We start from the raw sequence: 25,689 nt of genomic DNA, 5'->3' as shown, positions 1-25,689 counted from the left end.
TTGCTGAGGTTATAAAAGACCTCCAAGATCATCGAGTCCCACCACTGACCCAGCACTGCCATGATCACTGTTATAATGAAGCCAAGGCTGAGGTAGGTGTGCTATTTCCTATACCCACCTATAAAACACACTTCAGAGGCAGCTGACCTGGCCAGAGACCCCCCAAAACCTCTGCAGGTCCTCATCTGAACCTCTGGGCATTCAAACTGGTGCAAATATATTTCTGAAAAGCTACCCACTTTCTGAGACCAGCTGAGAGACAGTTTTGCATCGTAAGCTTAAACTTTTGTCAATATTTGTGAAATATATTTAGACAGCTTATTCAGAAATGAGTAAGTTATAGATCAGTAATTCATACTTTTTATATCCCGAGTTTTTATTACCTAAACTTATTCTTCTAAGCATCGTTTTATGTTTCTAGTTAAATATAAGTGAGAATTGATTGGAGTATTTCTCAATGGAATTCTATCTTTATTTCATCATAATTGCTTCATATTTGAATAATGACAGATGAACTATTTCATTCAATTGCAGTTTTAAGGCTTTGAAGTCACAATAGCAGCAAAGGATTTAAATCCTGAAACCATTATTATGGCAGAGAAGACATCAGGGAAAAAGAAAACTTATGGCAGTGTAATTTTCTAGACAGAAAAATTCTTCTGTGGTTGCACTTTTTTTCTTTTTATTATTTTTTTCTCTGGACATTTTATTAATGTTAAAAGAACCCTGGAAGAAGAGATTGGAAATGCTGAATGAGAGTCCTGCTGTAAGTAAACGTCTGTGGTTATTTGGCTTTGGAGCTGGCTACAAACCTTTTAAAATTCTGGGCAGCTGCAATACTGTATTTCACCAATAAAGAGTTCATTAGATCTTTTTTCTCTCTGACATTTACATCTAGTCCTGAGTACATGTTAATACTCCAAGGTATGAATTTCAAAGTTCCCTTTATCTTTGTGTACAGTTTTAAGCAATTAATCAAATGATAAAATATAGCTTTAAAAATAAGAAACGAATTGTGAATTTAAAGTATATATTCAAAAAGTTGCTCCATTATAATTGGGGGAGGATGGGGCCTCTTATCAACTGAACTTAATTCAGCTGTTCTTTTTTTTTTTTACCTTACATTTTATTGAAGAATTTTGAAGCAATCCTCAAATTGTTAAAACATGACCAAGTGGTATATCCAGGATAGTTCTTTCTCCTCGGAGGCTACATCAAAGTGGGAGAGACGTAGAAAAATCATTATTCAATATGTTCAAAATTATTCCCATGTGGGGCAAGATTTATACAGGCTTCTGAAATGAGAGTGGGGGCAAACAGCACCAAGACCCCTCCGTCTGAAATAAAAGTGAGTGACAGCTGTATCATCCCTGTACAAGGTACAAATATGAAGATATTCATGAAGTGTAGTGGGGTGGAGGTTGCCCCATAATTTTGGCAACAGGGGCCAAATCGAGCCTCTTGAGTTCAACTTGCAACTTTGCTACTCCAAGGATATTCCTGGTGCCTCAGTTTTCCTGGGCTGGGGTGGCTGTTCCAAAGGTAATTGGGAGTGGACATCTGCGTGGTTCCCATTGGTGCCTGAGCAAAAGGCTGTAAGAATTGGGAGCTTCTCAATGTCGTTAATGAATCTCAACAGAAACATGCTTGTAATTTTTTTGCCTGTATTTTCTCTTTTACTCACTGAGGGCTGTCAAGCATACAAAACCCTGCTTCTTCTTAATGAGTGTGTTATTTTAATTTTCACCTGGGAGGTGAAAGGCAATATTCAGAAATATTCATTCTTCAGACAGGACATGGAAGCAGTTTTAACCCCTGAGCTGAAAGTTGGTGTGAAATGCTCAGATGATGTTTTGTGTGATACCTAATTTAAACGATTGTGGCCACGAGACAAGACATGCTGCCAATTCTTACCTTCTTATATAGAAAGCACCTTGCAACTGGGTAACTTGTAAATATGTGGACCTTCCTTTTTAAGGATGCTTCTGGACTTTTCTGTACTGCTCCAACTTGAAGAGAAAAGAGATGAAGGTCTCATTTAGAGGAATTGTGAGTGAAAGTCTGTATGCACCTGCTTCTGAGTTCTCTTTATTGACCCTGAAAGTGTGGGGTTTTCCTTATTTTTAAACTGATGTGAAAATCCCACTTATTATAGAATCATAGAATCATTTGTGTTGGAAAATACTTCGAGGTCACTGAGTCCAACCATAGACCTGATGCTGCCAAGTCCACCACTAAACTATTTCCCTGATTTTTTTGTTTAACTTCTAGTTTCAATGTAGTTTGCTGTCAGATTAATTTAATGAGTTTATAAACCTCATTGTAACATTCAAGTTTCATTTGATTTTGAAAGAATTTGGATTAGAAAAGATAAATTTCTTCTGCATTAATACAGCAGTGACAAGTACACTGAATTTTGAAAAGAAGCTACTCTCAACTTCTCAAATTTAACTACTAAATGAAAGATTCTGCATTGCTCTGTATCAGATATGGATGAAGGATAAAGCTATGTGTCAATTTTTGGAATATCCTAAATTCTGTGGAAGACGATGCAGCATATGACTGCTTGATTTTCATTAGTATTCTTATTTTATTCAAACTTTCTCTCTTTAACTGGATATTAAAGCTGAAGTGATAAAATACCAGAATAAGTATGAATCACCAAAGTTCTATGTTGAAGTCTGTTCTCCTGACATTTTTCTGAATGAATATTGAAATGCTTCTCAACAAAAGATCTTGAAATTGCTCCATCGGTAATCAGACCCAGACTTGACTTGAAAAAAATTCTTATATTTAGTTATGAAAAGCATGCTCTTAATTACAATGATGATCATTAAAACAAATGTCTTGGAAGGCTACTATTTTCAATTCAAAGTCTCTTCAAAAGCATATGAAAAACTTGATGGTATATATAATAAGTCTATCCTGAAAAAAATCAGAAAAACATACGAAATTAATGTATATGATATACATGTACATCTATGTGTGTGTATATATGTGCTCCTCTCCAGAGAATCAAGAGGTTTGGTTCTGCCTTTAATTTTTTTTTCACATTTATGGGGAGTATAAGAAGTGGCTTAATTTGATGAAATCAAACATTTGATGAAAACAAAGGCGTGAGCTCTGAAATAAGACATCAGCTTTGCAGGGCTATGGATCCTTTGAACTTGGATGACATTGTCTCTGAGGACAAGATGTTTGATGAATTTTAGACTTTAAAGCTTTTGGTAGGAAAAATTAGTCCAGAAGCTGTTCCTGTAGGATGGGGAAAAAAAATCATTCTTCAAAAGATCAGGAAAAAAATGATGTCGTTTTCCATTTCCCTTAAGTACCTTTTCTTCAGATGCTTATATTTGAAAAGGCTCAACAGCCATGAATTTAGGGGCTTATGCTCCAAGTGATCAGGGCATTTATGTCCTCTCTGCACAGAATATTGAGGAGAGAAAAAAAAAACCCTCTTAGAATATAAGGATAAAGGGCTCTGTGAGTAAGATGGTCTTACAAAACATCTCTGACTAATTTTAATCTATTAATTTAATATAATGAACATAATGATTTGTGTAAAATTACTTTACCCCTGTTATATGCCAAATCTGTCAGGAACAGCTGCTTTGCGTTCAATATATCATAATGACATATACTGTGGAGTTAAAATATTTAAATTTTTTTTCATTAAGGCCCTATTTTAGATTTGCAAGCTTATGCACAAGGGGAGAAGGGCTGGTGCCTCCATCGACTCTCGCTGTTAAAGGTTATCAAAAAGAACTCTTGGCTCTGTGAAGAAATGAGTAATGACTGCAAGTTGGTTCTGCAGACCCTGTTACAAGGGAAGAATAAACCAGGATTAAAAAGCCTCATGGAGAATATTTTTTCCCAACAGGCCCAATGTTTAATGGTTTTGTGCTCAGAAGAATGAGGAGGGTCACAGTAACCGCAGCTTGAAATAAAGGTGAATTGATAACACAGGTGTGGAGGTGGACTGAAGGGTTTGTCATTAATTAAGCCTTAATAAACATACAGAGGCTGCAGCAGAGACTCCCTTTCTCACGCTTTCCTACATCCCAAATACTCCTAAAATTATTACCTAGCTCTAAATACCCCTTTCCTTTGGAACTGCTGATGATACACTTTGTCCTGTCACAGAGCTTGCCTGGACTTACAGAAATGGATGTGGATGAACATTTCTCACAGCTCAGAAGGTCCAATTCTGGCTGAGAAGAAATCAGCATTGCAATAATTTTGCTAAACACCCACACCCACACATCATGCAAGAGTGGAGATGATGTAAAACATGGCTCCAGGCTCCTTCTGTTGTAGCCTGAAGGTGATTCTTCCATGAAAACCTAAGGAGGTAACTGCAGCATTGGGGAATGACAGTGTTCTGTACCTGCTTTAGGAGAGTCTCGATTAATCTTGGCAGATTAATAAAATAAAAAGAGACCCAAAAAAGCAATATTACAGGCATGGACCTGAGCAAAGAGGGCAGCGTGGCCTTGAGAAACAAGGGAAAAGGAAGTCTATGACTTAAGAGACCACAGACTATAGAATTAAAAGGAACTGAAAAACTGGAACAAGCTCAAGGGCTATAGAATGAGGGCTATCAGTTTTCTATTTTTGTCTGTTTGGAGCAAGCTGAAGTTCGCTGTATTTCTATGGATATGCTGAAGTGCTCTGAGTAAGGACATGCTTATTTTCTGTAGGTGGCTGCTGTGACTGAGTCTTCCAAGAAGTGCAAACAGCCAAACATATCTAATACTCAGCCTGGTGGCTACAAGTTGCACTGCAGATACCTTTATTCTTTTTTTTTTTGTTTTCTTTTCTCCTTCCTCAGATCTGGATTCCCCCATTCACCACCAACCTGATTTCCTGATATCTCCCATATCCTGTAAGAATACAGCAATTCTCTGTCAGAAGGAGGGAGCTGGGGAGAAGGGCAATAGGGTAGAGTCATGCAGATAAACTAGAAGTATCTGTGTATTACATGAGCAAATAAAATTACAGGAAGTGATTGGAACTGACATACTGAATTAATTAATTCAGCTAACTGCTTCAAGTCTTTGATAAACTAATTTATTTTGTTGTTTCCCAGTCCATTCCAGGTAGCACAGTCTCCCCTGGGAGCTTCTGGACACAAGAGAGGACATTCATCTGTCTGCAGAGGATTTTGCCATCCTGCAACTGACTTTCCCCTACATTTGTTGCCTTCTTTTTTCTGGCTCCAGTGCCTGGATTGTTCTGATGCACTCTGGGATGGCAGCATGGGAGGGAGTAGGGTGAGAGCGGAGCTGCCACTTGGATAAAGCCTCTATTAGTAAAAGGCAAAAAATGGCTTGAGCAATTCTTATTTCCACTAGATTTGATGGGGACACATTGTTTTTGCGAATAGCTTCTGTGACTGCTTGCTTATATTCATTTATTTATTTATTTATTGTGAATGGGAACTTTGGTACTGTAGAAATGAGACTTTTTTCGCTCAAAGGCTGAAGCAGAAGGAGAAAATATCTCAGAACATCTTATCTTTCTTCTGCATCAATTCTCAGCATGGGATTTTACAGGGCTTGGGACTTTCTTCACTAGAAACTATTCACCAGGTAGCTGAAACTCTTGTAGTAGAGGTAGAAACAACACTGGCTGGAGCATCATTTTTGTGCTAAGGACTGATATATTCCTTCCAGACTCTTCCTTCTCTGTGAAAATATTGACTGTTTTTCTAGCTCTGACTTGATCATGGGCTCATAGATCAAGATATTGTCTCCCAGAGCGCACAACTCTCTTTCTTTTAAGGTCCCTTATTGTGTGATGTAAAACCACCTTTTTGGCAGTTTGGTATTGTAGTACTTTTAGCACTCCAGAAAATACATTTACACTGCATTTCAAGCTTGCATGTAACTAAATCCTGTCAAGGAAAGTCTTTACATAATGCATCAACATATGCTGGGGTTTTGTCTCTTTTTTTAGTACAGTATGGCTATACAATGGGTTGGAGTGGCTTTTCTAAGTTATTAAATATAGCCCAAGGCAAGGCTGGCTTTTAAAAGAAATGGCAAGATCTCTAAAAACACCTGGAAAAGAGAGAGAAAAAGACCAGTTTGGATTTTTGTAGAACTTTCTCACCCAGTAGTTTTTGTTGAATTGAGTGTCCTATTTTTTGTCTTTAACAATGAAATATAGCAGTAACTTAGCTTGAAAAACAATGAGGTTAAACCAAACAATATATGTTATTTTTTTAGCTATGGATATTCCTAAATCCAAACCTCATTTTAAGACAAAATGAAGTTTATTAGGAAGTAAATGTTCAGAGGGTTCTATCCTAAACTTCTCTGCTGCTTTCTAAAGTATATCTCTGTCATCAAAACTTCAGTGGCTCTGCTATTAAGTGATTTAACGCAAGATCATTTTTTTCCTAAAATGTGAATGTTCTGGGTTTTAGACCTCAAGAAGCAGCACATATGTTCCTTCCATAGAGCCAACATTAAACTGCTGGGGAATCTCTATAGATCTATTTCCTGCCACCTGTGACCATTTTGTTAAAATGTCTCTTGCACTTTGAAGTCCATGGTAGGTAAAATGGGTTGTTTGGGGGGAAAGTCAGCTGCGGGTAAAAGGGTTTGGAAGATGGCACCAGGATGTTTATAATGCACGTTGTGGTTGAGAGGGTTGTGTGAATTTAGCCATTACTGTACATTTACATTGACATTTACATTCAGGCTCCTACATAATGAGCATTTATAGCCCAAGTAGGTGACATATGAGAGGCTGCTGTTCACTTGGACTACGAGCTGTTGGAATCTGTTACGTGGCCACATGCGTGGCCTTCTTCATACATGGGAATGTGCTTCCAGAAATGTTTTTGCTGGGATTAAATATTCAAAGCCCTTGTAGCAAAAAAAATAATGGCTGCTGAATGGACATCAGCATTTGAGCAAACAATTGCTATGAGCAAAAAATTGCTATGAGCAAGAATATGAATTAATGGCCATGGGACAAAAATATTTTTTCTCCTTTTTATATATTCTAAGATTATGAAAAATGCCATTTCTCTGGTGAAAGATGTGGGAAAAAAATCAATTTTTTGCTATCCAAGGCCAGGCTGGATGGGGCTTGGAGCAATATAAGTTAGTGGAAAGTATCCCTGCCCATGGCAAGAGGTTGGAACTTTATGGTCTTTAAGGGCCTTTCCAAACAAAACCCTTCCATGATTCCATGATCACCATGTCATCTCCTAGTTTCCTAGGGTTTTTCCCAGTGACTTGCAAAGTTTTGGCACTTTAGCCATTTTTATTAATAAAAAAATAATTTTCTTCTGCGACCAGGCATTGATCAACCACAATGGATCTTCCAGGCCTGTGCCTGTGTGCTGTCAGGTTTGCATTGTCTGTTATGGCTTGATTTAACCACTGAATTAGTTTTGCTGCTGGGTGTCTGCTCTACAAGCCAGACACCAGGCTGCCTGCCAGTCATCACAAGAGGGAGTAAAGGCTGAACTAGGCAAAACCAACAAAAACTCAAGTTTTCTTTCCCCCTCAGGAGACTGCTGGTCCAGAATAAGTCTTGCAATCAGTGTTTAAGCACCTGAGGAAGCATATGATACCTCTTGAATTTATTATAACAGAGTTGATAACATTTGATGGGCATTCAGCACCCTCAGCCTTTTTTTAAAAACTGCTTTTTTAGCTTTAGTTCTCAGTACTCTGAGGTATGAGATGAGGCAATCTGGATGTTCACCAGCTTGGTGACACATCTCGTAGGCAATGACGCCATCAGCCACTAAAACAGGGATGAGAAATCAGCACTTCAGAAATGATGCTCCATCTCTAACTTGCACAGCAAACACGAGGGCCAACCTATTGCCCAGCAATCTGCTCCAGGTAGCGTCTCTGCAGCTTCTGTTTCCTGCTTAGTTTTACTTCGGTTAAATGAGCGCTTAGATTTTGTAAAAGTGGCTTTTTTTTTTTTTTTTTTTGCACATCTAAAGTATTTTGAGCCTTTCAGAGATCACACAGGAAGCTTGTGCTGCATAAGTTTGAGCTGTATGCAAAGCTGCCATCCTTTTATAGAATTTTGTCACTGCTGACATACTGTCAAATGGATGTGAAGGAGCTCAGACAGTCTGCAACTCGAGTGAAATGTTAGGTGTGCAGTGAAAGACATTTTCATGAAAAATGTCGTGTCCCCAGTAATCTAGGGTTTGGACCAGGTAACATAGGCAACTTCTGCTGCAGCATTTTACAGGTTTGATGATGGGTTTTCATATTTTGGTGGTGAAGTTCTGTTGTCCACACTGCTCACAAATACTTTGTGACCGTAAAAATGCTTCCAATGATTTTATTTGAGGAATATCTTGAGATCCACGAAGCTACAATTTATTTCTCAATTAAAATTTATTTTATATGACAAAATAAGTTGGAACATATACTGCTTTTTAAAGAGTTAGCAGTTAATTAGTGCTGCAGTGGTTATTTTACAGAAAATTACTGTATTGCTCTTTCACCTCCTCAAACCTGGGAGAAATCCCTCATCACTGCTCATAGACATCATTCACTTCTTTATTCCAAAAGTCCAACTTTAAAATACATCCCTGAAATGCAGGGCCTACAAAGAAATGATATTTTAGTTTAGAACAGTGAAGAGCAGCTGTTGTGCTGTTCAGCTCCCTCTCCTGCCTGTCCCTGTGTGCTGCCTCTCGGCACACACAGGAAGTATTTGGAAGCAAGGGCTGTCTTGATTCTGGCTTTGTGTGGGCTTTGGCATAATTGGATCTTTGGCCACGAAATGGATCTTGTAGAAGTTACTGGAAAATGCATAATAATAATTAAAGGGTCACTCTGTAGCCTAAGAGCTCTGCCATTCCTTCAACGGGGCTGTGTCCCTCTGTTTTATTGCTGGACTCTGAGGGTTTCTTGAGACTCTGAAGGTCTTGCTTCCCCACTGATTCAGTGAGTGCATGATGTGCTAAAGCTCCTCTCTACAGGAATATTCTTGCATCTTTTTTCTTGCTGCAATAGGAAATGACCTGCCTGCAAATCAGTCTTTTCTTTGCAGCCTTGTAAAATACGTCACAAACCCCTTGTAGGCCTTCGCAAGATCCAGTCCAGGCACAGCCCCAGCCCTCGTTTCCTGTCTCCATTAGGACAGTTTTACTATCTCCATTATCTTTATTTCCCTCTATTACAACCATGGGTTATTCTGTGAGATCCTCTTTTAGGGCACCCAATGACTGTTGTTGGACCTCTGTACAGATGGGACAGAGCTTCTTGAGGAGCTCCACCTGTCAACAAAGCTCATTTTACCTCACTGTTGGGACAAATCCCTAAACATCAGGATGGCCATGATTTTCCCAGGTCATATGGCAGCTGTTTGGAATTTTTTGGGGGGAGACAACCAAAAAACATCCACTTATTCTGCCAAAGCATTACCAGAGAGCTCTTCAGCCTGACCAGCATTGTGACTGTCTCCACAGCACCACAGCCCTGCCCTGCATGGGAATCCCCACTGCTCTGGTTTGTAAGTTGACCTAGAAATACCAGAAAGATATTGCTGTTCCTTGCTGAAAGAAAAAAAGGCCATGTGGCAGATGCTGATGAAGGCATTTACAAGGAAGGGGCTTTTCCAGAGTTCCGAAGGCGCAGAGCTGCGCCTGTATCTGGTGGTTTTCTGGGTTGCCCCTGCCTGAGAGGGACCATTGGGGTGTGGGATGCAGCGGGAAGTGACGCAGGCCAGCAGCTTCATGGTGAAATCTTAAAGCAGAAAATCAAAGAAACAGAAGTGTTTGCCTGTCTGACCTCTACCAGGAAATAGTACACATTACTACACGTTTTTTTTAGTAGCAAACTCTCTGATTGTCCAGAACTTGCTACCTTATTAATCTAGAAAACAGTACAGTAAGTGTCCTGTTTACTAAAGCTATATTTCAAAATAGCAGAGCAGATTTGTTGCAAGCTATTTATTTCAGTACTCAAAGGGTTTCATTCAAGGTAAGAAAAGGGAAGTTGTCTTAAGGCTTAAGAATCGTAATTCCTTTCAGCATTTCCTTTTAAACCTCATCTTTACCTTCTGCAAAAGCTAACATTCCCTGTTTGCTGCAATTTTCACAAAGAAACTTCTTTCATACTTTAAAATCTGTTTTCTTCTCCAATCCAGAAGAATTTTGCACTAACCCCTAGATGTAAGTTGCTCACTGGTGAGATGGTTCACTTTTGCTCTTGCAGGAAGTGGTTTTACTTTACTTTTTTTCCTGCTTTCTTTCTCTGTATATGAGCTGTGGAGCTAACTCAAATGCTCTCTCTAGACATGTGACCTTGATCTTTTCCGTTCTTTTGAAATAGTTAAAACTGTTGCTCGTTGATGGCGGCTTGAGATGAGACTACAACGTCCCTGAGGCTGCAGGTAAGGAGCCTCTGGTCCACCTTAGTACAATTTGGGAAACCTGTTGCTAAAAGTGTTTAAAATAATCACAGCTGCGTTTATTTTGTAGGCATTCAAATCAGGTTATTTTAATTGCACAATTACTTTATTTCTATAGGTCTTTGTGAATTTGGAAGCAATGAGAAAAATGTAGAGGATACAGGTGCAGAATAATGTTTGAAGTAAGGTCTCGGAATTTAGGAAAGCTGTTGCATCCTATGCAAGAGGCAATTTTATCTGACCTTGTCTAGTAACCCAAACCACTAATCCCTTCTCATATCCTGGCTGGAATGAAGCAGCTCTCCCCAAAATGTAGAAAAGTTTGTGGCACTGGCTGGGAAATGAGATTGGATCACTTTTCCCAGCATTTGCCTTTCCTGGGCGCAGTTTAGCACTGTTTGATTAACTGGCTCCCGTGCTGGTGACCATGAGGGATGTGATTAGTAGCCATGGATACTGCAAAAGTCAGTGAGTGCTAAGGGTAGGTATCTAGTTGTTTTGTTATTTCTAGAGTCTGAAGATGTTGCTAGAGGGATTTCTTGCCCTACTCAGTATCAAGAAGTTTGATACCACTCTATTACTCATCAGTTATACTGATAGGAAAAGGAAGTGGGGAATAAAGGACATTTCACATAAAATATCCTGGGCAGTCAATGGTGTTCCTTGTGGAGCTGTTCAGTGGAGATGTCATGTCTGTGTGTTTCCTGAATGGGCTGTTTAAACCCGGACTAATTCCTCCTCTGCTCTGGAGCTGGCCAGAAAAGGGTTGTATGTCCTGAGTCCCCACTTCAAAGTTTTCCCTCAGCATAGATGCCTTTGCACTGCTGTTGGTGGGCAAACAGCTTTCTGACCTGCACAGTTTTACAAAGAAATAGTAATTCAAGAAGATGCTCAAATAACACAATAGAGCACTTTGATTATGGGCCACATAAAGGAGAGACAGAATTAGCAAGGCTTGTTTTATGCTGAAGATTTTTTTATCCCAGTAACGTGCAGCTTGCTGCAAACTTTGTGACTTGTGCTCCTGTTTGTAGCTGATAGCCTTATCATAATAAGCAACTTGGGTTTCTTTTGGAAGTATGGGTCAGAGTTGAAAGATATCACATGTGGCTCAGAGCTCATTTTGGAATCCTGCATACTAATTGGAGACAGATTTTAGTGTAATGTTGTAAGATCGCATTTCATATTTTCTGTACTTTTTGGAGAAAAAAAAGCTGTCCTGCCTGCATACACAAATCAGCACAGACAGGGAAATTGTATAAAAAGAACATGTTCTCTTCCTGGGCTGTGTTTGTCGTGATTTTTATGTTTCTGCTGCAGAGTCTTTGAGTAATTTAAAATGCATTTTCCAAAGAGTTGTGAGATTTGGTGAAGTAGTTTGAATTCTCAGAGTTTTATGTCTTCATTTTCTCCCTTTCTCTGCAACTTTCCCCTTTGTGTCCAAAGCAAATTCATTTTAAAACAGCATGTCTTGTTCAGTTTACCTCTCCATCCAATTACATTTGTGATGTACATTTGTTCATTTTCTTTTCCAAATAGAGTGAACAGCTGAAGCACTCTGTATTTTAAAGCTCCTGCTATACACTATTATTGAATTGCAAAAAAAAAAAAAAAAAACAAAACCAAATCAACTTTGCTTTTTTGGACAGCATTTGTTGTAGAAACTTCTTTTTGCTTTGACACAAAGTTATCCTGGCTTGGAAGAGATGATCCATCTTCTTCCAACCAAGCTTGAGTGTGTGACACCCTTGGTAGTCACTGTCACCAGGGGGCTGTATCCTGGTCTTGGCCATGTTCCTCCCTACCTGGAGGAATCAGAAACTAAAATGGTGACAGAGGCACGTTTGAATTTTTCTCCTGATCTTCGGGTGGCAAAATGCCACAACCTCCAACATGGTGCTGGTTAATTCCAACAGCTCTCTTTTGGATTTCCCTGTCTGTTTCTGGTCCCAGAAATTATTACTTCTTTGCAGTGATGAGCTTCAGGCCAGGGTTTAAGAAGCAGCATCCCATGCAGTGGGATGGATTTCCCTTTGTGATCTCTGGTGCTGCAGTGAGAATGGCTTTGGCTGTGCTGCCCAAAGACTTCAGCTGGGGTCTCTGCTAAGGAACCCCCTGGACTCTGAGCCATGGGAACTGCTATATTATGGTCTGTTTTACTGAATCACATCAAGGACAGTGGGTTATAGGCAGAGTCTTCTGGATTTTTTGATGCTCACTATGTGTAATTCTGGTACTTGCTTATTTTTCTTGACTTTTTTGTTAGATGCCTCTGTATTGTGTCAGCTCAAACAGTGTGAGTTGTTAACCATTTAATGAGGTGTTAAAACCTGCATGTGGCTAAAAAACATCTCTTGTTGTTGAGGAAGTCTCAACTTAGGTGTGTTCTTCACTTGTAACCTGAAACACGGCTGTTGTGCAGAACATATCCTAATCCTCTATTGGTGCTGTTTAGGCTCATCTCTTCTAAAGGCAAAGCAAAGCATCACCTGAGCTCCAGCCAAAGTCTCTACTTTCCATTTGCCTCCTAAGAGTTCCATATGGATGCATGAAACCTGTTTCTCAGTGCTACAAATGCAGAAAGTGGTGCTGATGGATACTGTTTATATGCAGATGGTTTTCCTGGTTTCGTTTTTTGGTAGTATTAGTCTTGAAGAAAGCAGATTAAAATACAATTTTTGGCCCAGATTTTCCATGGTCATTCAAGTGCCATTCAGAGCACTGCAGCAGATTTCCTCACCTGGTTACATAACCTGCACAAAACTGTCCCATTTTCCATTCTGTGGTGGCTTCCAAGAGCTTTTGTCACCATCAGACTGATGTCACGACCTCTGAGGCTCAGGATAGGCAGAATGCCTTGCTGCCTTCAGCATTTGGGAACCTGGGCTAAGTGAGGAGGTTTTGGTGTTGCCTGGTCTGAAAACTTCTCTCAAGGTGGGTCTGCTTCAACCAGTGGTCTCAGTGAATCCTAATTTCACTGACAACAATCTTACCAGCCCCTGAAGGACAGAGATGGTTGTTTCTTTGTTGTGCTGGATGTTAAGATCGTGCCCTCATGCACTCAGCATGCCTCTGTCAGTCTTCCCTGCTTTGAGGAATACTATAAAAAGGTTGTTTTAGAGACTCACTACAAAACAAACACTGCTAGCTCCTCATTTATGCTGGGACTTCCTCAATGCAGAGCTATTTTTACTTTAAGAGTAAGACTTCTTGTCACAGAGTCTTGCATCATCTTTGTCACAACTTGAGGCTCCCCGGGTTGCAAACTTCCAGGCCAGCTGAATCAGGAGCAAAAGGAAAGCACTTGGATTTTCATTAAGAAGGTTAGGAAATAAATTTCTGGGCATAGATACTTAGATTTTTCAAACTGACAATGGGGCGAATCTAGCCCATGCAAGAGCTGTCAGTGGATGCAGCCAGGCCATGCTGGAGAAGATTTTCAGGACATTATTGGTTCATGTTAAAGTAATCTGGAAATAGTGAGGTCTGGCATATTTAAAACTGAGTTCTGTTCGCAGAAACCAAGAACTAAAATTTATATATGTTTAAAAATTTGACCTTTTTCTCTTAATTTGTCTGTATTTTCACTCAGCTTAATTAGCATGAGAAAGAAATATTTTGAGAATTAAGTAGGCCAGGTAACAGAGGTTTAAATAGATATTTGTATTCTCCAAATTATCTGCTAAGCTACTGTGTGTATGTGCAAGTTGCATTAACTCAGACAGTGCTTGGATATTTACTGAAGCATTTCTTCAATAAATTAAATAAGTGAGTTTGATGGTGCTATGGTTGGTGGTAGGTTATTTAAGACCCATATAACTCTTCCTGCCATTTGAGATTGACAAGTATTCAATCACTCACTTGCAGTTAAGGCGGGTATTGTGGGTTTGTACTGTGGTTTTCATGAGTATTTCTTCCAAACCTTGTGCCTGATACACTAAACAGGCACAGTCCTGGAACAGATGAACTTAAACGGACATCTGCTTCCTTCTCCAAGACATCCATCAGTTTTCAGTACACCTGCAACCTGATAAGAGGGGAAGGGGAGACAAGGAGGAAGGGAAAACAGAAGTGAACGTGGCTTAGAGCTGAAGAGACATGCTTCAAATATGTTCTTGCTCTTTGTTTTGGATTTCTTTTTCTGCCACACCTTGAGCAAAACCACTGCCGTATTTGGAGCTGAATCAGATACCAGTTACTGAAAGCGCTCTTGGGCAGCACACAGCCCTTGGCACCTGAACTTGTTTATTAGCTACTCAGGATGTTACAAACTCTCTTCCTTTCGGGGTGAGGAAGGAAATGACAGAAATATTTTGTGAAAGCAGTTGAATCTCTGGAGTTCTGTCTCCAAGAGAGTTCTGTCACCTCCACGGCTGGTGGGTCTGTCCGCAGCCTGCTGGGTCGCAGGAACTCTCAGCTTTCTGGTGTCTCTGCTGCAGCCGGGGCTCAGGAGGCACCTGCTGCTGGGACACCCAGCTGTCTGCTTGGGACAGAGGGTTGGAGCATTTGAGCAGTCCATGATGGGGGAATGGTGTCCCACTGGTTGGGGAACATCCCCCACATGGTGGTGCTGGTTGGAGCCAAACCCACGCACACATCACAGGAGGGCCAGATGGCCACACCATGGACACCCACAGCAAACACCAACAGAAGCCTCCCTGGGCTCTCTCAAAAATGTATTTCTAGCAAATAGTTTTGCTATGAATGAATTGATGTTTTCCACCTGGGACAGTGTCACATCAGGCTTTGCAGCTGTCAGGGCTGCTCTGGCACATGCTGCCATTTGCGTGTTGGGTTGAGTAGTGCTGAGGTTTGATCCAGAGAAATTAATGTTTCCATTATCAGCAGTACATTGCATGCTTGGTTAATTTACTAGGAAAAAAACCTCAACAAAGTATAGTAATGAATAATCAAATTCTTGTGATGATTCTTAGATTTAGGATTAACCCATTTACGATTAATCCATCCACCATTAATCCATCTGCCGCTGGAGTGCCAAAGAAAGCAGAAACAGCCCAAGTGAAAGCATGTCAATTCCTCCTCCTTCATTAATCCTAAACCCTGGAAAAGGCAAGGAGTGCCCGAAGTTTTAGCAGAGGCTTGGAGGAATTGATGTCTTCAACCCGTTCTTGAATTTCCTTTGGACAGTCCAGCACTGGTTCCAGGTTGAGTAGGATGCAGTCACAAACACCTGAGACATTCCAAATTGCTGCACAGAATTTGAATTTAAAAACTTTTCTAGTTTTAAGTTTCTTTTAAAGTTCGGGTCTTTCATAAAAACTTTTTTAGAGTGGGGGTAGCTGAAAAGAGGGAATCTATTAAGATGTGGAGTGGAAATTGTATAAAATAAAAGAATGAAAGAAGCTAAATGAAGACATTTCTTACCAGAGTTGTACCCTGAACCAAAATCAGGTGTTCAGGGAACAGTGTTGGTGCAGTCTAAGGACATTTTAACTCAGGTACATAGGACTGCAGAGGTTCATTTGAGCAGAATGCAGCTATTTCATCCCAAAAGAGATTTGAGGGTGCTGCCTCATGAATGCAGTGGGAGAGGTAATAGTCATTATGTATTTTTGCCCTGAACAATGCTGGGGGCAGATGAATGGCTGTGCCTGTTCTCACTATGAGTGTTGGTGCTCGCAGGCGGATCTGCCTCTGCCGTGTTTCTTCTGCCCTTGATGTTGACTTTGGCTGTGTGTAGCAGATCTGTGGTAGGACAAAGATGGCTGTGGCCTCCTGGCTTGCAAAAAACATGTACAAAGTTTCCTGGAATCACTCTGAACCACCTTAGTGAGATAATTTTTTCTGGTCCCTCGCTAAAGAATTTCAGTTGCAGCAAAGGAATTTAAGTATAATTAACAGAGCCTATGCTCAAACTACTTGTGTCATCCATGCATTCATGTCAGGGAAGTTGGAAATAGATGATCTTTAAAGTCCCTTCCAACCCAAACCATTATATGAGTCTATGAAATTAACTTTTTTGACAGCACAGCACCCTTGGTATTTCCCCTCTGCAGACAGCTCAGCTACACGATGTGATATCAGATGTTATCACACAGAACAAGTGCCTTTGTCTTCTCTTTGCCACGTGGTGCTGGGGAGCAGCGTGGTGGGGCAGACACTCCTGCTGCCTTATGCTCTGTGGCAGTGGTGGCTGGTGAAGAAAGCAAACTGGGGGCCCCATGAAATGCAGAAGAGGGGCTTGCTCAAAGCAAACCACAAAGAATTTCCCCTTCTGGTTCCTGCCACAGCTTAAAAGTTTTCTCCTAAAACTGTAGGTGCCGTGTCTGCTGCATTTCACAGCAGCGTCTCTTGGAAGTGCAGCACCAGGAGCTCTGCAAAGGAAAGTGGAGATGGAGTGTGGGAACAGATGAAAAGTGTCTGGAGGCTTTTTTTCCTCCCTCAGATGGGAAGTGGGAGCAGTGAGAAGAAGCAAGGGAGCAGCTGCAGGATCACAGCACAAAAACTGCTGCAGATATAGATGATGGGAGATGGAGAGAGGGTGGGAGGGACTGCTTCATGTGCACAGCACGGGAAGTCAAACATCATCCGGGGGAGTGGGAGGGAGGGCGTCTCACTGTCCAGATAAAGGACAAGCCTCCTCTTTGTAGACACTATTGAAGCAGGCAGGGTCAGCAAAAAAGGAGTTTTATTGTAAGTTTTAAATAGAAAGAGAAATAATTTTATCATAAATTTATTTTTAAATTTATTTTTAAAGTCTGAGAAGATTTAAATCCTTTGATATTCAGTAATCTCAGTATCTCAGTCTGACAGATGTCTTCTGTGGGATGATGGGTACATGGAACTGCAAAAAGGATTAAGACATAGGAAATGTGCATTGAAACTACTAAGCTGAGGAACTCTGAGATGCTCTAAGAGGGTAAAACTACTGTTGCTACCTCACCAAAGACTTTACAGAACTCAAGAAGGCATTTTTTCTGGTGAAGGGGATGGTGCTGCTGCAGGAACTGAGGACTAGAGGGCAAACTGAGGCTTGACTTACAACTGCTCCACATGTTCAGCAGTGCCCAAATGATTTAGAGGTAGAGTGAGAAAAACTTTTATGGACTTTTACTCAGTGATGAATGTGAAATACTTCCTTCCTGTGGATCAGCCAGTGGACCCTGTGGGGCAGGGCACAAATAGCCTGTCACACCCTACCCAAGCAGGCCTTGTGACAGTCCCATCCCTGTCAAATTGAGCCCAAAATTTCTGGTGGCAAAGCTCTGAAATTTAGAACTTACAGGAAGTTTTTTTCTTTGGCTATTTGCAGCAAGCTTTCAGGTGTTTAAAAAATATTTTTCTAATACATCAGTTTGTCTTGTGGTACAAACTCTTCTACTTCTCCAGAGATTTTGGGCTGTTCCAAAATTACCATCACCACATGTCTGGTTCAGGTAAGCATGGAAAGCTTGGATGAATATCCAAATCTCTGTGAGGAGAAGTTCTGCAAAATTGAGCTGGAAGTATTTCAAGCAGCCTTACTTTGAAATTTCTGTCACTTCTGCTTCTGCTTGTATCTGTAAATACTGCAAGAATAACCTTTCCCATAGTATCTCATCACTTCAGATCTGGCAACACTAAAAGTAACAACACTTTTCTGAACATTTAGGCTATAGGAACAGATTTCTTTCAAGCACCGGGGAAAATTTGTGATTCTTATGTGATCTTCCTAGAGAAAACATTGAATTTATTTTTTTTTAATTCCGAATTAGACAGCTTTAAACTAAAAAAGTTACAATGAAACAAGCATCAGGTGCAGGTGTGAAATGAGTTTAGACTGGTCAGTCTTGAGGTGTTTGGAAAGCCAGGGCTCTATTCTGTACTTATATGCAGTATATAAACATTTAGAAGGAAGGAAGGTGGTAGAAGGAAATTTTTTTCTCCTCTTGAGTAGGATGGGTCAGGAATAACCAAGCATTCTCCTCTAACACTTATTAGGTCTTATTTAGTGTTAAACCAATTAAATTCACTAAATTATAAATTGTTATGAACTTTCATGCTGCTGTAAATTACCTGATGCCACTAGTCTAATGTCCAAACCATTCCAGTCCTGCTGTTGAGGGTCATAAGAAGCATTAGAAATGCTGTGTACAGGATGATATCCACAGATAGTTTTTTAATACTGTGTGTATATAACCACTACTCTCCATCTGAAGGATTGTAGTCTAGTTTGCACAGCATGGAAAACAGAGGCAGGTGTCATGGATCAGATGCACTCCAGAAAGAGCTGAAAGGTGCTGCCAGCAGGAAGACCTAGAAGTAGCATTTTTTTTCCCCAGGCATGTTCTTTTACATATTCAACTGAATTTCTACTGTGGACAACTGTTCCCAGAACGTATGCAGGCCAAACCGTACACAAAGGATCCTTTTAGCTACAAGTTCCACTGGAAGCTGAGATACTGAATTGACATGGGAATGGTGAAAATAGACTCCATTATGCTATCCCATATGATATATTGGGACAGAAGATCTTTTGAAACAACTGCTACCTCTTCTGAGACCTTCCCATGTAACAGAATTAGGAAACTGAGTGATGCAAGAGGAGATGTGACTATATGAAGTCACTTGCTGACTTTCTATTATATGTGGTGGTGTTTTCAATAATATCCCAGTGATATTTCCTAGCAAGTGTTATTTGTGCAGGGAAGACCTAGAGATAGCTGGTCATGAAGCATTACAGGATTAGAATTGTTGGGTCTGTAGTCATAAAATGTGGATGTGAAGACTTTGTTGTTGTATCCACAAAACTTTGGAATAGTAACTGTCTCCCATTCTCCTCTCTTTCTAATTCTCAGGCCATTTCCATCCAGATAGGAAATCATTTCCAGAGGGAGCAGAGACCAAGCAGCTTTTCCATACCCCTTTGCCATCTGTCCTGCTTTTTTTAAGGGTTTATCTATGTATAGCAGGGAACAGTCTCTGGGGTTGTCATTGTCTATGAAATTCCAGAATAACACAAAGGAGGACTTTAGGACCCTTTTAAATCCTCATTGATAAACATTGCCAGTCCAGAAGAGGCGCATAAATTTTCTCTCTTCATGTTTCTCTTCATCCAATCCTGGAGACAAAGAAAGAAAAAAATTGTAAAGATTAATAATATTTCCAATTAATATATTTGGATAATATATTTTGCTGCCACTTGCTAGAAAGTAAAACTTGATAGAAGTCTTTTATTATTTTATTTTATCCTTTTAAGTTCTTTTTTATTTTGTAGTGTACTATTACTTGTTGAAAAAATAGAAAGAGCCTGCAGTAAATCTTCATATCAGTAAGCCACTCACAGTTTTAGTGTCAATGGACAGGAAATCACTGAAGCACCAAATGTAAGAGTCTGTGAGGTATTGTGGGGTGCAGGCTGTACTCACGTGGCTCTGTGACCTGCTGTAAGTAGAGAATAACATATCCCTAATATGTGTGGAAAACCCTCAGGAATGAGAAATGAAGCACCACCATTCTAATCCTTTAATTCTTAGGAAGTGAGTCATCAAAACAAACTTTAAGTATGTTCTTAGACCCAAAATGAAACAAAACCCTTGCTGCTGTACAATGGGGCAAGTCTGTGCCCTTGCATCTTGTTACAAAGTGCATTTCCTTGCCTGGCTCCATAAAGCAATGAATGCTTTGTCTCTCCTCCTCAGGGGTGCTTGATGTTGCCAATGCTCAGCTGTAATTCCATCAGCCTCAGTTGGTTCACTGTGAACTCAAGATAAGAATCAGGCCTTTAAGGCCTGACTGGAACCCCTTTTCTTGTATTGCACAAGCCAGAAAGAAATTGTGTTATATGAAAACACATTTTGTTCCTACTGGATAGTGAGCTGGTACATGAGATTTCTGTTGTGAGAATTATGTATTTCCTAACTGAGTTGTTGTTAAATATAGCCCTCTCTTAATATAAGAGAACAAATCCAAAAGGTTGAAATTGTCATCAAGGATCAGGTTAAAATCCCAAAGATAAAAAAATTTTAAGCCTAAAGTCTTGTTTAATGCTTTACTCTTATATTGAGCTACTTTCTAGGAGATCTGCTAAGAGATAGGACAAGAGGAAATGGCTTCAAGTTGTGTCAGGGGAGGTTTAGATTGGATTTTAGGGAAAATTCCTTCACTGAAAGCGTGATCAAGCATTGGAACAGGCTGCCTAGGAAAATGATGGAATCACAGTCCCTGGAAGTGTTCACAAACATGTAGGTGTGATGCTTAGGGACATGGTTTAGTGATGGACCTGTCAACGAATGATGTTAGAGGTATTTTCCAAGCTCAATTATTCTCTGATTCTATAATTTGGGCCAAGCTGTGTTGAGGAATTTGCCTTTAGGTGGATCCTTTGTAGAGACTGAATGATGTACCTCAGAACATAAAAAATTGTGAATGATGGTTTGGGCAGCTTATGTAACACATGGTAACAGAGAAATTCTGGGCAGTGAGATATGGCTCCAAACAAAGCATAAAAGATTATTTTCTCTTCTCTTTGACCACAGAAGAGAGACGGTAACTGTACATATAGATAAGAGTGGGACATATCTGCTCTTATTTGCAGAAAGTCCACACATACTGGACTAGAAAAGAATAATTACAAAGCCAGATTTTAGAAGACCTCCATGATCCTCGCTCTGTGTGTTGTCTGTTCTGAGACACCACTGAAAGTCTAATATGACTGCAACAGGTTAAAAAATTAAAAGAGGGTGTGATAATTCATGCTAATGAACATGGTTTTTGTAGGACTTAGGGTTTGTCAACTTAGTGATGAGATTGCAGTTTTGGGGGATAAGGGAAACTGAGCTGAGTTTAGGACATTTAACATTTTACTGCAGGCTGAACCTGGCGCTAAATTCTGTTTCATTGTCTATCTGACATAAACAGACAAAACTGGAGTAAGGACCCAGGCACTGGTGGTGTTGTGTCCTTCCTGATCTCCTGCATTCATTAAAGATAGAACTGATAGTTGAAATAAATGCTGCTTCCTAAGTACCTGACATTTTTTTGCAAATGAAAAGGCTTTGTATTTTCATTAAGATGGATTTTTCTGTTTTCCAGTACTCAGATAAACTGGCTTCAGGACACTCCTGGGCACCAGCCCAGGACCCTGTATCCCTCAGCAGCCTTTGCTGTTTGTGTCCCTGCCCTGGGCACAGCGTGTGACGTGTCAGCTCCGAGAGCAGTGCAGTGGGGACGGCTGAAAAAAAGTAGACACAGCAAAGTGCAGATAGGAATAATTTAAAAAAAAAAAAATCTATATAACAATTTACTTGTTATGCTCTCTCTCTACATGTAGTTTTCTCATCTATGCCCTTTTTCCCCATCATTGTTTAAGCACCTGCTGCCCCAGCTGTGCCTCGGCAGAGATATCAGGGTAGCACAGGCCAAGGACAAAGCCCAACAGCAGCAGTATTTACATAGGTGTGTTGATTTTGGTGACAAACACTTTCACAGACACAGTGATACGTTCTCCTTAACAGGAGTGCTCCAACTCACCACGTGTCTGGCATTCTCTTGTTTTTTCAGTCGTTAACTGCAACTTCCGCTTCCATTTCTATGGTTTTGCAGGCTCAGAGGTCTGGTGTGATGGTGAACCTAGTGCTGATTTTTATCCTTCTGTGATATCATTGCATTAGGTTTCATGGATGCTCTTCAAGTACTGTGTGTTCTTGAGCAAAATACTTAAATTAGTCAGTGCAACAAGATGCACTTCAATTTTGCAGTGTTTGCACTCTGCTATGTCGAGTACTTTCCTGTTCGTTATGCTTCTGACTTGATAGTGGTGCAAGTCATAAGGAGAAAAGGTGGGAGAGAAGAAAAGCTTATTTTGAGAAATACTGAAAAATATGCATTATTTTAAAGTCATAATCCTGAATAAAAAATTCAAGAAGTTATATTAATTAGGCTTTTTTTTCCCCCTTTTTTGGAGAAAAGTACATGTTACAACTGTTTAATCATAAAATCCTGGTATGATGTGGGTTGGAGGGGACTTTAAAGACCATCTTGTTCCAACCCCTTTGCCTTGGGGAGGGACACCTTCCATTATCCCAGGTTGCTCCAAACCCCATCCAACCTGGCCTTGGACACTTCCAGGGATGGGGCAGCCACGGCTTCTCTGGTACAAGATGTTGATGAATTAGCATTTGTATTCTGTCTTCTGCTCTATGCAGCTGTAGGAAATGCAGGCACAGCTCAAGCCCAAATTTGGAAATACTGCTATCCTCTGGCTTCTTGAGGAATTAATACTTTGATTCCTAGAAAATCTATATACTGACTTTACCAGTACTGCACCAAAACTCAGGAAATAAAGTCCATGGCTAATGCCAATCATTCCACTTGTTGGATCACTTTCTGGACAAAGCAACATATATAACATGGATTAAAATACTGATAAATTCAATATGAAACTCATTCGAGGTCCATGAAGTGCTGCAGGAGGGCAATACTTGCCCCTGACTATTCCTCACCCTTTTCCAACCTCCCCTTTCTGTTCCACAGTGTCCCAAAGCAGGTACTTCCAAGAGGAATTTTGAGTGTGTTCCCCTGTTTCCCTTCTCTTAGGTCAATGTCTCAAAGTTATCCTGCCCCTTTACTCCAGGAACACTCTAAACAACAGGGTGGAGAGGAGGAGAAAATCTGTCTTGGTTTAATGCTTTTCTCTAGCAAATCAACTATAGGAGGTTTCAAAACTAAAATTTATATCCAGATGCTAACTGTTTGCCAAAAGGCAAATTAGCTAATTATATAATGAACATGGAGTGTCCCACAAGCAGTTGCACGGGGCTTGGCAGCTCTGCCTTCCAAAGGAAGCAAAATGAATTCCCCTGCAAAACTGGCCCAAACTTGGCCCTGATGTTTCTAATAACAATTTGGAAGCACCAACTCATAAATGCAGAAGATAGGATCCTTTTTATGTTTTCTGACAATATTTTATCTGTTTCCTGATGGTCTTCCCCTCTGTTATTTAAAAAAAAAAGTTAGAACAAAAATAAACAACAGAAGAGGCAGGGCAGAGTGTGAGGATTACCAAATCCTTCTTGCAAATGCAAATGTCGTGCTGTTGCATTTGTGGAGCTCATATTCAGGGTGCCATCTACTGGCACGTAGGGCTGGTAACGCTGTCAAGAGCCTGAAGGGAGTTTGGACGGCAAAGGATTCCTACCTGAAAATCCCAAGGGGACAACTTTTGTACCTTTCTCCCATATTGTGCAAGACCTCCTTCATATTCTGCAGGATCTCACTGTGTTTTACACTAAGACAAATCTGATGGTGGAAATGTTCCATTTGGAGTTTTGTTATTGTTTTCTTTTATAGTAGTTCCTGTAATTTTAGTACCTTGGAAAGCCTCCTTGTAATACTGTGATATATGCAAATCAGTTCAAATTTTCAGGAAAATTAGCTAAGGTTCAGTGAGATTAGAATTAAAAGTTTCAGAAGTCTTTGCAGCCTTGCCATTTACTTGTGATGCAGGGCATGGCTTTGTCACACTATTAAACTTTTTTTATGGCACATGGTGTACTGACAACACCAGACAGAGACTACCTAACTAAAACTCATAATGCTCCCAAGAAGGGATATGTCAGAGTTGTATAGGTGGGAGATTTCAGAAGAAAATCTGAGTGATGTGCTCCAGCCAAACACTGGATCCGTGACAGAGCCAGTGTTGCTCTCGTCTCTCGAGTCTGATCCGCTCTCCAGCCTGGAGCCTACTGAAAATCTGTCGAGAAGTAATTTTGATTTGATACCAACATGAAATACAAAATGATTTGACTCTCCAAGTTTAAGAGGAGGAAAAAAATAATTTCCTGCTTGGAGCTGCTGCAGTCCTTACTGCCAAAATGGCAAAGTGTCCCTGTGACATGGATTTGGGTGCTGACTGCTCTGAAGGGTGGTGAGAAGTGTCTCGGGGAGGGAGAATACACAGTGCTGCCCACCAAAGATCCATGTAAAGAGTTTTCTCCAGTGCAATACACCAGCTCTGCAGCAGTCATAGGCAGGCCTGCTCCTAAGCAACAGGAAACAACTTTAATCTAATTTTTATCACCTGGAGTTCAGCTTCTGTGGGGATCCTTGAGTAACTGAGTCAATGCAGGAAACAGCCAATGGGCACAAGCTTTGTTTTTGGTATCATTAAATTCAGTGTTTCTATCATGGCACATCATGTTGAGTGAGTAACGGGCTGATATTAAAGCACTTCCCTCTTCTTTCTCTCATCGAGAGTGCTGTCATGAATGTGTAAGTGCCAGCCTATGCCAGGGGTGCTGGAAATATTTGATCTTTAAGGTCCCTTCCAACCCTAACTATTCTGTGATTCTATGAAAAGCCTTCTGGACGTGGTCTGGGGCAACCACCTCTAGGTGGTCCTGCTTGAGCAGGTTGGACCGGAAGACTTACCAAGGTCTCTTCCACCCTCAGCCATTCTGACTAACCTGTTTTTATCCTCCTCTACATCTAGGGCAGTTTCCTGGGAGGGATGGTTTCATCAGTGTCAAGGGAGGCTGAAGCTGTGGGAGTTGTGTCCTCCCACCTGCACTGGGCTGTGGTCCTGCCCAGAGATGTGCAGCAGAGCTCCCCATCTCCCTCTCTCCCTCTCCACCTTCACATCAGGACAATGTGTTCTCTGCTCTGATGTCTTCAGAGTAATGGGCTGTCTTGAAATCAGGGAATCTAATCTTTCAGAGCCTTCAGAAGTTGTGGGGATGTTGCTAGAAATAGCCGTGCTCTCCAACCCATTTGGAAAATGCTGATTTTTCAACAGTTTATACTACAACTGCACTTAAATGGATTTCCATTTCCCTGGCTCCATAGTTGGGAAACCAGCTATTTCAGCTTGTGTAGTATCTCTTCCTTACACATTTTCCCATGTAGTTACACAGCAACATAAAGAGCCAGTTTTCTTGTGACTCTCAGTTGATTACTGCACCCACGAGCTACATGTAGTAGTATGAGGGTGAGCAAGGGGGGAGGAAAACAGAGCAAGTGTTGTACATCACTGTCTTGATGTTTTCTACAGGAAATATAAAGCAAATTTTGCCTACAAAAAATGTTTGGGGACTTTGAATAGCTGGAAGGGAGTTTGTTGAGTTGTTCTCATACAAAAACCAGGAGGTTGAACAGCAGCACTGTGATCACTCTAGGTCTGCCCCTCATCCAAGGGCTTGAGAGCTCAGCCATTTCTCAACTTCAGATTTTAAAAATGGACAGAGAAACAAAAATCCCGTCTGTGCTGCTGGTAGAGCTGTGAAAATTAAGGGATATTTTAATAGCTCCAGGTTTGGATTTAAGACACTAGCAGGGTTACAGCGTGGC

At 40.6% G+C, this 25,689-nt stretch overlaps 1 protein-coding gene across 2 annotated transcripts in view; it reads left to right on the top strand.

Moving 5' to 3' along the window:
* Positions 1 to 9,858: 9,858 nt before the first annotated feature.
* Positions 9,859 to 25,689, top strand: part of ARHGAP15 (Rho GTPase activating protein 15) — a 321,119-nt gene continuing 305,288 nt past the window's right edge. The window contains exons 1-2 of one of the 2 annotated variants that reach the window (XM_019290635.3): positions 9,859 to 9,974; positions 10,326 to 10,386. The gene's annotated coding sequence lies outside the window, so the exon portion shown is untranslated. Of the gene's footprint in view, positions 9,975 to 10,048; positions 10,166 to 10,325; positions 10,387 to 25,689 lie in introns of those variants that run through there. The other variant, XM_019290634.3, reaches the window with a different exon arrangement.

Source organism: Corvus cornix, chromosome 7, assembly GCF_000738735.6.
Source record: "Corvus cornix cornix isolate S_Up_H32 chromosome 7, ASM73873v5, whole genome shotgun sequence".
NCBI classification, from domain to species: domain Eukaryota; kingdom Metazoa; phylum Chordata; class Aves; order Passeriformes; family Corvidae; genus Corvus; species Corvus cornix.
This window is presented reverse-complemented; position numbering and strand designations above follow the sequence as displayed.